General features: G+C 37.9%; 1 protein-coding gene across 5 annotated transcripts in view; it reads right to left on the bottom strand.

Annotated features, from left to right (window-relative positions):
* Kmt2e (lysine methyltransferase 2E (inactive)) overlaps positions 1-13765 on the bottom strand; it is a 91713-nt gene extending 77948 nt beyond the window's left edge. For 3 of the 5 annotated variants that reach the window (XM_046464173.2, XM_046464171.2, XM_046464172.2), the window contains exon 1: positions 13444-13764. The gene's annotated coding sequence lies outside the window, so the exon portion shown is untranslated. Of the gene's footprint in view, positions 1-13443 lie in introns of all 5 variants that reach the window. The other 2 variants (XM_046464176.2, XM_046464175.2) reach the window with 1 other exon arrangement.
* Positions 13766-14996: the final 1231 nt, after the last annotated feature.

The raw sequence follows: 14996 nt of genomic DNA, 5'->3' as shown, positions 1-14996 counted from the left end.
TGAAACATGGGCAAAATATCTACCTTGAAAAGTTGCTGTGCAGAGCAAATAAGATACATAATACACTGTAGATATTTATATTAATTGTCTTGCCTCTTAGTAGAAAATATGAAGATATTAATCAATCCAATGATACTCAAATGCCAAAAGAACAGCAACTCTATTACTATCAGAAAAGCTACCGTGACATTCAAAATGTATTTAAAATCTTAAGACTAAAGGGGCTAGAGATATATGGCTTAGTGGTTGCACACTAGCATGTTTGAGGTCCTGGGTTTAATCCCTAGCAACATAAAAGAAAAAAATCTTGCTGGGTGGGGTGGCACACACCTATAATCTCAGTGCTTAGAGAGGCTGAGGCAGAGGAATCAAAAATGCAAGGCCAGCCTCCTCAACAGGGTGAAGCCCTCAGGAACTTAGATACCCTGTTTCAAATTTTTTAAAAAAGAGTCTGGGATTGGGAATGTAGCTCAGTGGTAAAGCACCCCTGGGTTCAATTCTCAGTACCAAATTAAAAAAAAAAAGGAAAAAAATCTGAGACTACAGTTTAATTTCTCAGTATTTAGCAACCTATAAAATCAGCAAAGGACAAATTAATTTTTAAAAAACCTACATGTAAATACTTATGTTTTAATAGTTGACTTTTATTGCATTTCTGTTAGTTCTTTAATTCCAAGACTTACAGCATTCAAAGATCAACTTCTTCCTCTTCTATATTACTAGAAAAACAAAAACCTAGAAATGTAAAGACTAGCATATCGCAACTAGAAAGCTGAAGCTTGAGGGAAAATGTCTATGGACCTCACTCTCAAAAATGAATTAAGAGCCAGGCACAGAGCTGGGATTGTGCTCAGCAGTAGAGCACTCGCCTAGCACGGGTGGGACCCGGGTTCGATCCTCAGCACCACATAAAAATAAAGGCATTATGTTGTGTCCATCTACGCCTAAAAAATAAATATTAAAAAAAAAAAAAAGAGACAGGCACAGTGGTGCACACCTGTAATCTCAGTGACTCAGGAGGCTGAGGCAGGACAGCCAGCTCAAAGCCAGCCTCAGCAAAAGTGAGGCCCTAAGCAATTCAGTGAGACCCTGTCTCTAAATAAAATACAAAATAGGGCTGGGGGTGTGGCTCAGTGGTTGAGTGCCCCAGATTTCAATCCCCTGTACCAAAAAAAAAAATTGTTCATATTTTAAATTAAAAATTTACAGGCATGTGCCACTGTACTGGCCATGAACATCGATTTTTGGTGTCAAGTCCAAACATATTCTTTGTGTATGGTTTCCTGACTGGAATTTTGGGTTCTCATCTCTTCATAAAACATAGACAGTCAATAATGTACTGTCAGTAGTTTTTGGTTTTAATTTACTTAAAGATAAGAAGAAATCACTTAGACTCTTGTCAAGTAATCTACATATGAATTTCCTTCTAGATTTTTATTATTTTTTTCCCTTTTAGTAATTTTAGTAAGTTAACTTGACAAGTTTTTCTTCAGCAATTAACTTGCCTTTATCAAATTTCCAAAGCATTTGTTTTCATTTAAACAAAAATTCTCCTTACATCCATATATTTATCGTTTATTTATGTAATATATGTAATATTTAATAAAATAACACAATGCTGGGATGGGAGTGTAGCTCAGTGGTACAGCCCTTGCCTAGCATACATGAAGCACTGGGTTTGATCCCCCGCACCAAATACACACACACACACACACACACAAAATAAAGTAACACAATCCAAGTACACTGAAATTAGCCAATCTGGAAATAAACTCAAGTGGCAGAAGCAACACAGAGTAGTTTATATTCATTCAACATGCATGGACATTAATATTTTTGAAAGAAGGAATATGAATCCTGCAAGTTGATTAAATGAACACTAAGGAAACTCCTATAGTATCTATATAAAGCACTTTATGAAGCCAGGCACAGAAGTACACACCTATAGTTCCAGCACTTGGGAGACTGAGGCAGGAGGGTGGCCTGAGCCCAAGAGTTCAAGGCCAGCCTGGACAACATAGCAAACCCCATGTCAAAAAAATAAAAAATAAACACTTTAAGAAAAATAAACTATAGATAGTGACCACCCTCAGCATGAGAGACCTTTGAGATGAGAATCAAAGGCTTTTTTTCCAAAAACTAAACTTGAAACAGTTAGAGCCTACAGAGGATTTTACCCATATTACCTTACTGAACTCTCAAAAAGTGACCCTATGATCGACTCTTAATATCATCTGCTTTTTGCAGATCCAGAAAATACAGCACTAAAAGGTAAATAATTTGCCCAGTCAAATTATCGGTTGTACTGTTCACAACAGTACAATCTGATTAGAGCGCAATCAAACCAAAGTGGTATGACTCTACAGTCTCTACTCTTAAGTTCTATGCAATATTGCCTCTAAAGAAGTGCTGTTGTAGGTTATTTAATTATTATATATATAGTGATTATATATATATATAAATGATTATATACATAAATATAATATTATATTTTCACAATCTTAAAAATTGGAGGATATATATAAGCATGTAACATTATGTCATTTCCCAAAGAAAAACTTTCTGTAGCATTCCCACAAGAACACATACTTTTATCCTGACATTCAAGATTCACTACAACTTGATCCCAGTTTATTTTTATTTTTGGTACCAGGGATAGAACTCAGGGGCACTTAACCACTGAGCCACATTCCCAACCCTTTTTTTTGTATTTTACTTAGAAACAGAGTCTCACTGAGTTGCTTAGCACCTTGCTAAGTTGCTGAGGCTGACTTTGAACTCATGATCCTCCTGCCTCAGCCTCCTGAACCGCTAGGATTACAGGCATGTGCCATCGATCCCAATTCATAATGATATAATTTTAATCCAAGATCTTTACCCAAATAAAACATGTTCTGGAAATCAATAAATCATCTTAAATTGGGATGTGAACACAGAGTTGGTCACATGACACTGCACAAAGACTAGCATTTCCTCTTTCAGTGACTCCAAAAATAGGGCCTGCCTACTGAAGAGGAAGGTGGTCCAACACAATTTCTTGGAAAAGTATAAAGTACCAAGCATCAGAATCTAAATTTTAATCCCCAATCAACCACAATCTAAACTGTATTATTTTAGGAAAATTATTTAACCTCTCTGGGGCTCATTCTTCTTGTAAAATAAAAGCAAAGAGCTAGGATAATTGTTTGTTTTAATCAGCTGGAAAGTACTAAAATGCAGATGGCAGATGTATATGTCTAAAGACACGATTATGTAGCTCTGGAATGGGGCCCAGGAATGTTCACTTTTAGAAGCACTCCATGTAATTGATAGGAGATATCAGTGAGAAATACTTAATTGAAAGACCTCACACATATAACTAGTTTCTGCATTTCAGTCAATAGGATGTTACTTTACATGTTCAAGATGAAAGCTCTGGCCTAAAAGAAAACCCTCTAATTCATCCTAAGACTTGCTTCTGCACCTTTGACCATATGCTTTATATCAATACTGGGATAACATTTGGTAGTACTGCAAACTATACTTTCATTCATTTCTTCAGACATATTTGGGTATAGTAGATTCAAATACATTTTTAAAAGCACCTACAAAATGCAAATTATCCCCTGTATAATTTCCTTACTCACTGTTGTGAAATATTATCTTAATTTTCTTGAAAGAATTTTAAGTTTTAGAGAATATAATCTATACTCTTAAGTATTTACAACTCTTAAATTTTTCCTTCTCCCACTATTTCAAAAGAAATTAATAATTTTCTTTTAATAAATTACCCAATGACTGAATCAATATAATATTCAAATTATCCCTCAAATTCACCACCAACATTTTGCTATCACCAAAAGGAAATATGCCAAATTGATAAGTATCATTATACCATAATGAAAATCTAAGTGCTTTCCTGTTTCTTTTCCTTTGTCATCCTTCTACTCCAAACTTATTTCCATGAGCAGTACTTCATAAAATACAATGTTCAAAAAAGGATGTGCTGTTTTGTCCTACAATGACAGATGTTTTGTGCTCTGCTGTATTAAATGTACCATCTCACCAAATTCCTTTTTTTTTTGGGGGGGGGGGGGGGAGGGTACTGGGGATTGAATTTGGACATTCAGACATTGAGCCACATTCCCAGCCCTATTTTGTATTTTATTTAGAGACAGGGTCTCACTGAGTTGCTTACTGCCTCCCTGTTGCTGAGGCTGGCTTTGAACTCACTATCCTCTTGCCTCAGCCTCCAGAGTCGCTGGGATTATAGGCATGTGCCACCATGCCTGGCACCAAACTCCTTTTAGAAAGTATTTTTTTAAAAAGTATTTTAAAACTTTAAACTTTTAAAAAGTATTTTAAAATATGATTTCAGAAAATTTTTCTTTACTTCACAAAAAAACTTGTTTGAATGACTTTTTAATAGAAAATAGATATTTTCAGCCCTGTGTTTAAAAAAAATTAAACTGTTAGGCCAGGCATGGTGGCACACATCTGCAATCCCAGTGACTTGGGAGGCTGAGGCAGGAGAATTCCAAGTTTAAGACCATCCTCAGCAACTTAGTGAGACTCTGTCTCAAAATAAAAAAAGGCTGAGGATATAGTTCAGTGGTTAAACTCTCCTGGGTTAATTCCACAGTAAAAAAAAAAAAAAAAAAAAAAAAAAAATTAAACTGATAGCACTAAAGCAAATCATAAACCTAAGCAATACAACCTAAGACACATTTAACAATAATTCTGAATATTAAATGAGGAACTGGAATCACATAATTTTTAAATAAATTCTAAATATTTAATTTCTGTGTTCTGGATTTCAAATTAGACAAGCATCCAGGAAATTAAATATTATTTATTTGGAAAACTGTGCAGGAATATTATCTTTATACTATCTAAATTATCTACACTTTGCTTCCCTAAAATATATTTGTTGTGATTACATAAACAACCCATCTGCACTACAAAAATACTGGAAAAGCAAGAAAATGAAACTCCCATAATCCCCATTACAGAAAAACAAATCACTATTAAAAACTTTGATATATCTGCAATCAACAAAGTAAAAATTTACTCAGGCAAGAATCAATAAATATTAAATCTAGAAGAGAGAAATCTGATAAGAGCAGGACATTATATAATCTCTGATGACGAACAGGATATTTATACAATCTCAATTGCTATAGATTAACTGATAATAGCAAAATGAAAAGCAGTAAGTATACATAGAGAAACAATTCAACACCCTAAACAAGTAATCAAAATGAAAAACATACTGGTAAAGGACAAACAAATATCATGTCTCTCCAGATAACTTCCAGTCAAAAACATGCAAAAGCTGAATCATGAAGAAACCTTGGACAAATCTAAATTAAGGGGCATTGTATAATAATTAGTTTGTTAATGTCATGAAAAAAAAAGACTGAGTAACTGCTCCAGATAAAGGAGATTTAAGAAAGATACAAAAGAACTAAATGCAATCTGTGATTTGGCTATTTGGGTGGAGGGGGTGCTAGTAAAGAACATAATTGGAATAATCAATGAAACTCTGAAGTATAGACTATTTAAAAGTATTACGTCAATGCTAAATTTCCAAATTTAATAACTACTCTGGTTACATAGGAAAACATGCTTGTCTTTAGAAAATGAATACATACATATTAAAGGCTATAAAGGGACAGGATACACTCAATCAAATGGTTCAGGAAAGTAATGTATATGTATATAGAAAATAATAAAGCAAATATGGTAAAATGTTACAAATTGTGTGATCTGGGTATAAAAAATGTGAAGATGATACAAAGAAAGCCACTATTTTTCCCAGTATCACGAGAGAGAGAGAGAGAAAAAAAAAAAAGGCACACTCTCTATTTTGCAAAAATTATAAGTTGACTTGGGAGACTGAGGAAGGAGGATCACAAATTCAAAGCCAGCCTTGGAAACTTAGACCTTTGTCTCAAAATAAAAAGGGATAGGGATGTTGCTCAGTGGCAGAATACTTGCCCAGCACGTGTGAGACCCTGTGTTCAATCCTCAGCACAGGATGGGGGTGGTGGGTAGTGGGATACAAGACAAGTTTGGGTGTCATTACCATACTTCTTAAACAAAATTCATTTAATTTCTTTTTAGAAGAATATATGAAGTTCTATGTATAAGTTACATAAACATTTTGTAACTTCAAAATTATTTCAAAAATAAAAAGTTAAATGCCTTTTTAAAAACATTCCTCAACATTTGATTTTAAGCTAAAAAAATGAAGTCTTCAGTTTGATATAGCAATTATTTAGCTTTAGAGGCCCTCTTCGAAAGATTATAAACCAAAGAAAATTGCTTTTAGGTAAATGATAGGTATCTTTCTGTTGTTCATCCAAGGAAACGCCCCTCCACACATCATAAATACCTTCCCCACAAGTATCTCCTTAACCAGTAACAGCTAATTAGAGGGATCAAGATGGAGAATAGTTCTCTGACACCTTGCTAATTTCTGAGGCTTATTTGTACTTTCTTCAAATAAATTATGTGAGATTTCCCTAAAGCCTATGACAAATTATTTACTTAAGCTAGCTAGAGTTGATGTCTGTTCCTTGCATCAATACAAACCCTAAAATAGCAGACTTTTGAGAGGTGAAAATAAACTATGAGCTCCCTTAAGGCAGAAACAGTCTCATCACTCTCCATATCCTTAGTGCCAGGAAAACAGTAGCCACCCAAAATTCATTTTTTTGTCTAGCTTTTAAAAATATTGTTTCAGTAAAGACTTAACAATTTAAGGCTGTATCAATTCAACTAATGAAGCAGTTTCACTTGAAGAGAAGCAGCACAAAAGCAGATAATTTCAAATACAGCAATATTATTTTCTGGATGAGCTTTATAATATAGTAGTCTAACGTCAGATTCCTATCAATTTATGGCTACCAGGGCACAGTCCTAACAATTCAAATTGGTCACAGTCTCTTCTGATCTACCACTTCATTAAAGAAGACATAAGTTTCCAAATTCCTGAATCTTGTCTTTAAGTGATATATGAAGCAAAAAGATAAAAAGAAATCCAAGATGTGTTTCTGTAAACTCAGAATTTTTTACATTTATTAATGTGTGAAATAAGAACACAAAAATATCAGGAGAGTGTTTTTCTCATATACATTCTCCTTATGTATAAGTTACATAAACTTTTTGTAACTTCAAAATTATTTCAAAATAAAAAGTTAAATGCCTTTTTAAAACATTCCTCAACATGGATGTGTGTTTGATTTTCTTAAGCTAAAAAATGGAGTCCTCAGTTTGATACAGCAATTATTTCGCTTTGGAGGCCCTCTTCTAAAGATTAGAAACCAAAGAAAATTGCTTTTAGGTAAATGATAGGTATCTTTCTGTTGTTCTCTGTGAACATTTAAAAAAAACCAAAGCTAATTTTCCATAATGTCTAAGTAGTAACCATTTTTCACCACAATCCTCCTTTTATTCTCCCCTGAAAACCACTGACACTAGGTTTGACCTTGTTCTTAGCCCAAACATAGGAAAACATTTAATCTTTCAACTTCATAATTTAATGATGCACAGCCAGGTGTAGTGGCGCATGCCTGTAATCCCACCAATTTGGGAGGCTGAAGCAGGGGGATCTCAAGTTCAAAGATAGCTTCAGCAACTTAACAAGGACCTAAACAATTTAGTGAGATCCTGTCTCAAAATTTTTTAAAAAAGGGCTGGGGGTATAGCTCAGTTGTAAAGCATCCTGAATTAAATTCCCAGTACCTAAAATAAAATAAAATAATGGATAAGCAGTTGATTACCTACTCATTAAATTGCAGTAGGTTATTATTTACTCATTAAAAGACATAATGTCTGTTTCGATGACTTTTGTGTGTGTGTGGTGGGGGGGGGGGGGTTTACAGAGGACTGAACCTGAGGTCTCTGCATGCTAGGCAAGCACTCTTATTTCTGAGCTATATTCCCCAGCCCTTGATATCACCTTAATGCAACACGTGAAAATACAATTCTTTGTCAACTAATGCATTGCAAATGTCCAACATCTCAAAGAACTTAGTTTTGACAAAAACTAAATGAGATTTGCAATAAGCTTTAAAATTCACTTAATAATATAAAAATGATTTCTTAAACTAAAACTAAGATTTGATTAATGAACTGTTCAAGAGGGGAAAAAATATTGGTTTCATAAAATGATAATGTATTTCAAGTGAAATATAACAACTGTTTTCCGGATTTTAAGTAAAAAGCATCCTACTTAGTAAAGATGAAACGCTTTTCATATCCTTAAAGACAAAAATAAGGGGCTGGGGATGTGGCTCAAGCGGTAGCACGCTCGCCTGGCATGTGTGCAGTCCGGGTTCGATTCTCAGCACCACATACAAACAAAGATGTTGTGTCCACCGATAACTAAAAAATAAATATTAAAATTCTCCCTCTCCCTCTCTCACTCTCTCTTTAAAAAAAAAAAAAAAAGACAAAAATAAGATCTAATTAACTTAAGAGTGGGTCACCATCACTTGATTTTTATTGGGGCACTTTGCACAGATATTCACCATAATACGTTTCATTGCTAATCCTTAACTCTTTTTAAAATACTCATTGTTTAGCAGCAATAGTTCTATTTTTAGTTAAATTCTATCTACCTCAAATTTAGTAGAAAGCAATTTTCAACCACAAATACCGCTCTTCTGTATTTAGTAAAATTTTAGCTAATAAAAAAGTAATCAGTTTAATATTAAGAAAAATAAAAAGCTCCTCCTAGCATTCCTATATTATAAAGCAGTCGATAAGTTTAAGCCACTCCAATTTTAAACTCGGTCTAAAAGCTAGAAACACTCATACATCAATATTTTAAATAGATCCCTCTTATTATTTGGCCAGTAACCCAAACAGAAATTTTATCATAAAGCAAAAAGAATATTATACTCAGTAGTAAAAAGTCTCAGAGAACAAAGTATTCAGCAATTTATTCTAACACATAACAAGGTACAGACCCTGATCATTCAGAACATTTGAGATGGAAATATATTCATTTAAACAAAAGCTTTAAATTCACAAATAATTGAGCACCTATCATCTGTTAAGAATAAATCCTTTAGCAAGAAAATCTATTAAATTTTTTTCAAGTAACAAATGTAACATCTTCTAAGAAAATTACATACTAATATTCCCAAAGCAATTGGTTGAACCCAGGGGTGCTCAACCACTGAGTCACATTCTCAGCTCTTTTAATTTTTTTTATTTTGAGACAGGGCCTTACTAAATTGCTGAGGCTGGCCCCAAACTTGTGATCCTCCTACCTCAGCCTCCTAAGTTGCTGAAATTACAAGTGTGTACCACCATGCTCTGCTCCTCTAAGCGGTTTTGATGGCTTTTCAATGTTCTGTTAGTTTTATACATTTTCAGCCCTTTTTTTAGTTTTTTATTTTGAGACAGGGGTAAAGTTGCCAAGGCTGGCCTCAAACTTGTGATCTCCAGCCTCACCCTCCCAATTTGCTAAAATTCTCAGTGTGCACCATACAACCACTCTGTTTTATACATTTAAATATAACTATGGCAGTATATACACATGTATGTCTCAGTAGTAACGTGGAGAAAGGCAGAGCTGTTAGGATTTACATAACATACCTATAAAAATAAACCTACAGGTTTAGTTTAATGCATGAGCCAGGAGTGTTGGTGCAGGCCTGTAATCCCAGTGACTCAGGAGGCTGAGGCAGGATCACAAGTTCAAGGCCAGCCTCAGCAACTCAGCAAGGTCTTGTCTAAAAAGAGGGAGCATGGGGGCAGGAAAGATGGTAGAATGAGATGGACATCATTGCCCTAGGTACATGTATGACTGCACATATGGTGCGATGCTATACATGTACAGCCAGAGAAATGAAAAGTTGTGCTACCACTTGGTACAATGAATCAAAATGCATTCTGCTGTCATATATACCTAATTTTAAAAAGTAAATTGATTTTTAAAAATTAAAAATAAAAAGGTCTGGATATATGGCTCAGTGGTTGGAACACCCCTGGGCATAATCTTCAATAACCACTTACTATAACCATTTCAGTAACTTAAAAATCCAATTTAATAACAGTTATAATTTTCCTGAAACTACTAAAATGTGTATTGAGGGGAGGAATTTCTCCTAATATTTTAAGCAGGTTTTCTCTCTACTTCCTTATTTTTAGATCCAAAAGTCCTAGAGTTTAATGTGGTATATATGTAGAAAATTCTCTGACTAGAAGCTATGAGAAGTCAGAAAAGCCAAAATTGTAGGAGAGTTATCAGAGTCCTATAGGGTTGAAATGTAGACCTGTAAAGGTTCTAAACTTAAGGATCAAAGAGATCCTTTACACTGACAACAAAAGCCAAGTATGATCAAAATGTAGTCTCTAAAAATAAAATTAACTCTCCAATTACATTATGGTTTTCTACAAATCCATTTAAACAGATAAACAAGTAATCCCCCAAACTCAGCTATCCTTAGCTATCCTAAGAACAAAACCCATTATCCCCCTAGGGAACAAATGTTTCAAAACTTTCTGGGAACAAAAATTATACATAACCTTTTAATAAATTTACCTCCACAATTTTTATTATGTATAGTCAATTGATTATTACTTATAAAGTATTTTAAATAAGGCACAATACTTTTTTTTAAAAGTCTATTTTATAGAAGCAAAACAAAACTCAAAGCAATGAAGCAAGCAAGTATGAAGCTAGTAGATTTCAGGAGGCAGAAGCTTTTATCATTTCTAACTATCATATTTTTAAAGCCAAGTGATTCAAGATTCTTTGTATATCAAAGACCTGACCAAGGTCACTATCAAGAAAACCCTGGGCATAGGCAGTGTTACCTCCTCTGGCTACATAAATGAAATGTATAAGAATACATCGATTCTTACATTGGATAGTAAGTTTCAAGTACCAATCTTCTTCTGAATCATAGTTCTCAACTACAAAGCCCATAAAATAATTGTATAGCATTTAATATAGTAGTGAAGGATCTTACATACTCAAACAAGAGCATAATACAAATGAGTATTGATCCCAAATCACTATGCAAACTCTCCCATTACTGACCTACATTTCATTACATAATAAAATATTTCAAAGATTCAAAGTAAGGTTGTGTGCTCAACCTTCAGGGATGAAACTCGCTGGTATGCAGAAAATCCCTAAGCCAGTTATTTCAATAATTATTCTGTAGAATAGAACCTCATTATCAACCTTGTTCTCATATTCACCATGAAGTAAATTCTACTCTAAAATATTAAAAATGGATCAGAAAATCATAAAAAGGTGTATATACTCCAGTCTTTTTAAGTACTATCATATTGAAAAGCACTCACTCATCTTTTAGTTGCTCCACAATCTGAATGGTCATTAAAAGCCATTAATGGCCCACTGAAAACCTCCCGCTATGGAAATGATTCTAATTACTCACACTTTTAAAAATATAGATAAATGACACCTGACAGCATTTAATTTTCAGTCTCAGTCCATAAGATTCTGCATATGACAAAAAATGGATTCTAAACCCTATTATGGTAACACTTTTACTTAAGGTTTATTAGAGTGGACAATCTCTTAATGGGTAAATGGTAATGTTTGGGGGGTGAAGGACCAAGAACCAAACCAAAGCCTTACTGTTTTTACTTACATAATGATGATAAGTATGCTACAAGACAAATTTAAAAGCAAGCAAAATATGGAGCTTCACTTCATCAAATATACAATTAACTTTGAAAATTCTTAAGGAAAGCTTCAAATACATGGGAAAAAACAGATGCAAAATATAACAGCATCTGAACACCTAGTGAAGTAACAGGTTTAGGCTTGTTTGTACAGCTCCCTAAAATTTACTCTGAAACAGAATACAAAACCCAAAATGCACAAAATTTGTCAAGAGTTGAATGGAAATGTTTTACTATAGATTAAAATGTCCAATCATATGAAATAGATTACACTTACACACTTAGCAGAATATTTTAATATACTCTGACATATTGAATAAAAGATGGTTGAATTGAACCCAACATAAACTATTACTGGTACCTAAATAATATTTTTAATATTTAACTGCATCCATCCTGACCACTGAAATTTCCAAGACTACCTGAGTGTTTTTATTATTTTAGAAGTGGTATCAATTTATTTGCCTCTCAGGAAAAAAAACAATAAAATTAATCTACTAAAACACAAGGATTGTAATTTGCAGTAAAATCGACACCTTTTTGTAAATGACTTGGGGTGGGGGGGAAATCCCAGTCTTTTCATGTAAACATAATAAGCCTGTAATATGCTGCAGACAAACGCACTGCATGGGGTGTGGAGGACCCGAGCTGATTAGATTACCACAACATCAGCCTGGGGCCGCCATTTTTAGAATCTGTAAAGGACAAAAGAGGGAAATTACAGTTTTTACTCCCCATCTCGAAAATTAAAGGGAAAAAAGGACTATTTTCCAACTAGGTATTGATGTTTCCTGTCTACAGCTGAATGCACCTCACCTAATTCTCTCCAAGGTCTTCAGAACTCCAAACACCTTAGTTATTCACATCTCTAAAAGGTGGAATAAAATAGGTAGCACGGGGTTTACTCTAGAGCTAAGATTTCTCTTTGACCTTAAATTGTATCATTCTCAAGAGACAGCTCAGCTAGAACGTATCTACACGGAACTAAGGCTAGTGGAAGAGAGCACTCCGGATTGTTTTTTCTCTCCCTCCTCCCCCGTTTAGCACAGGGAACCGTTTGTTTCTCATCTGAGTCTGCTGCCACAGTGTTTGTGCCAATCCCTCGGTCAAAGTAAGCTTTTCTGAAATAAGCCATATTGTGGATTCTAAGGCTCTGGCACAGTAAAGGACGGCAGTAATGCAAGAGGGGTGGGGGGAGGAGACTGAGAAGGCTGGGTACTGGGGTGACCACCTCAGGGGCGGGTTTATCCTCTCCCAGAGAGGATGAGGAGCTGTCTCGTTTTCCCACAAAGAGGGATGCCCAGGGCGTTCTTTTAACCCCCTTCATATTTACGCGAGCACTATGCCCGAGACTGCCAATCAAGAGATGGAAAAAGAAGAGAATGGGGCCTACACAGCTTTTCAACACCTGAACAAGACGCAGCTGAGAAAAGCGAGAGCCGGTAGCTCCTGGGACCTCTTGGACACAAACCCTACCAACAGTCACAAGCGTCCTCCTCACCCAAGCGGCCTTAACCCGCTGCCAGGGAGGAGTGCGCCCCCTCCCTAACTCCCACTCTCAAGGGGGTTTAACTGCCAGTTTCCCCTTCCACTACCCTAAAACCCGCCATAATGCTCCATTTCTAGGGACAAGCAAGAGAAAGGATACATTCGATTAAAACGAGCAAAGTCTTGCCCCAGCAAAGACACCTGAGAGTCAATGTCGACTGCCCCCCTCCCGAAGGATAAAGATGAGAAGCCCCCACCCTGCAAACCCCACGAACTCCCACGGAGACGACAGGCACTGACCTGTGATGTTCACACACCAGACACCCGAACCCCGTTATTTGCTCGACCCCCAAGGAGTCTCTCCACACCTTCGCAATCAGACGAACCCCCGACAGCAGCCACTGCGGACACAGGACCCGGCTCCACACACCCCCTCCCCAAACAGCAGCGCGCAGCCTCTTCGCCAGGAGCCAAGGAGTAGGGGAGGGGGCACCCAGGCAGTCAACAAGAACGCAGAGGCGGCGGCGAGGTTGTTCGGTGTGTCTATGCCCCCTCTGTTGCCGCTCCCGAACTCAGGCACCGTCTCCGACTCGGCCCCCTGCGCCCGCTCAGTGTCACTGCTTCTCGCTCTGGGAAAATGGCGGCGACGGCGGCGGCGGCCGCGGCGGCGGCGGCGGCGGCGGCGGCGGCAAGTGCACGGGGCCAGCCCGCCCCGCTCCGCAGGGGCAGGGGGGAGGGGACGAAGCTGTCTGCCGCCATTTTGCTTATGGGCTGCCGCCCGCCGTTGCCCCTCCACAGAGTCGCGAAGGTAACTGAAGACAGTAAGATGGATAGAGTCTCAGTCTTTTTCACAACAGAGGCATTCAACAGTTCACCAAAGGTTTGGGGGAAGTTTCGGTATTTGACGGAATCGGTTCTTTACCGGTTTTCCCTGAGTAGCCCTCATGTCTGGTTATAAGTGAGCTTGGGCATGTCACTGTGGGGAAAGATGATGACCGTAGGGCCTGGATAGACCCCTGTCTCCATTGCCCTCCTAGAGCGATGCACTTTCTTCCACCCGCAAAACAACCTCGGCCCCAGTCTCCCCCTCCCCCGCCCTAGTCTGGCCACCAGCGCTGGGCGAACCCGGCTGGGGTGTCATTCGACGCCCACTAGGGGCCGAGGAACTTCCAGTGCGCAGGCTCCGGGCACCGGATAAAAGCGGAGCTGGTGGGTCCAGCGCCGTCTCGATGGAGGAGCGAAACTGAAGAGTTCTGGGGGAGAAGCAACAGAAAACATGCAGTCACTGCCAGCGCCGCCTCCCTGCCACCGTGTATCGGGGTAAAAGCTGCCGTTGCCATCGGTGCAGTTGCCGTCGCTGCCTCCTATACTTCTCTTGGCCCCGGGAAAGGATTTCCCTGCTGCGGGACAATATGCGGGGAGGGGAGCGGTGATTCCTTTAAGTGGCGGTGATTAAACGAGGAAGGGGCAGAGAGACTGCTATATCTAAGACAAAAAGGGGAGGCCAAATAATAAAACAAGGATTCCCCCACTAAAGTGACACGGCAATTCCGGCTCTCCTTTTGGGGGGGGGGGTCTCTCCCCGAAATGGCGGTTTCCGTCTTCTTGCCCCACAGCGACCCGGAGCTCTTGGTAAGCTGAGTGGGGAGAGGCAGAGGCGGTCTCAGCAGCCAATCGGTGCCCGATGTGTTCTGTCGGGCGCGTTGTGATTGGGTAGCGATGACCTCATGCTGCAGCAGCGGGTGGGGCCAAGGCCGCCGGGGGAGACTGTTGCAAAGGCAGAGAGGGAGAAGTGACGATGGTGATCGTAGCTGCCGCGGCCGATATGGAACCCAAGCAGTGGCGAAGGGAAT

This window comes from Marmota monax, unplaced genomic scaffold (genome assembly GCF_021218885.2).
Source record: "Marmota monax isolate L192 unplaced genomic scaffold, Marmota_monax_Labrador192_F-V1.1 WCK01_AAM20220418_F8-fsc00065, whole genome shotgun sequence".
In the NCBI taxonomy this organism is placed as follows: Eukaryota; Metazoa; Chordata; class Mammalia; order Rodentia; family Sciuridae; genus Marmota; species Marmota monax.
Note: the sequence above shows the minus strand (reverse complement) of the source record. Positions and strands in the feature narration are given on the sequence as shown.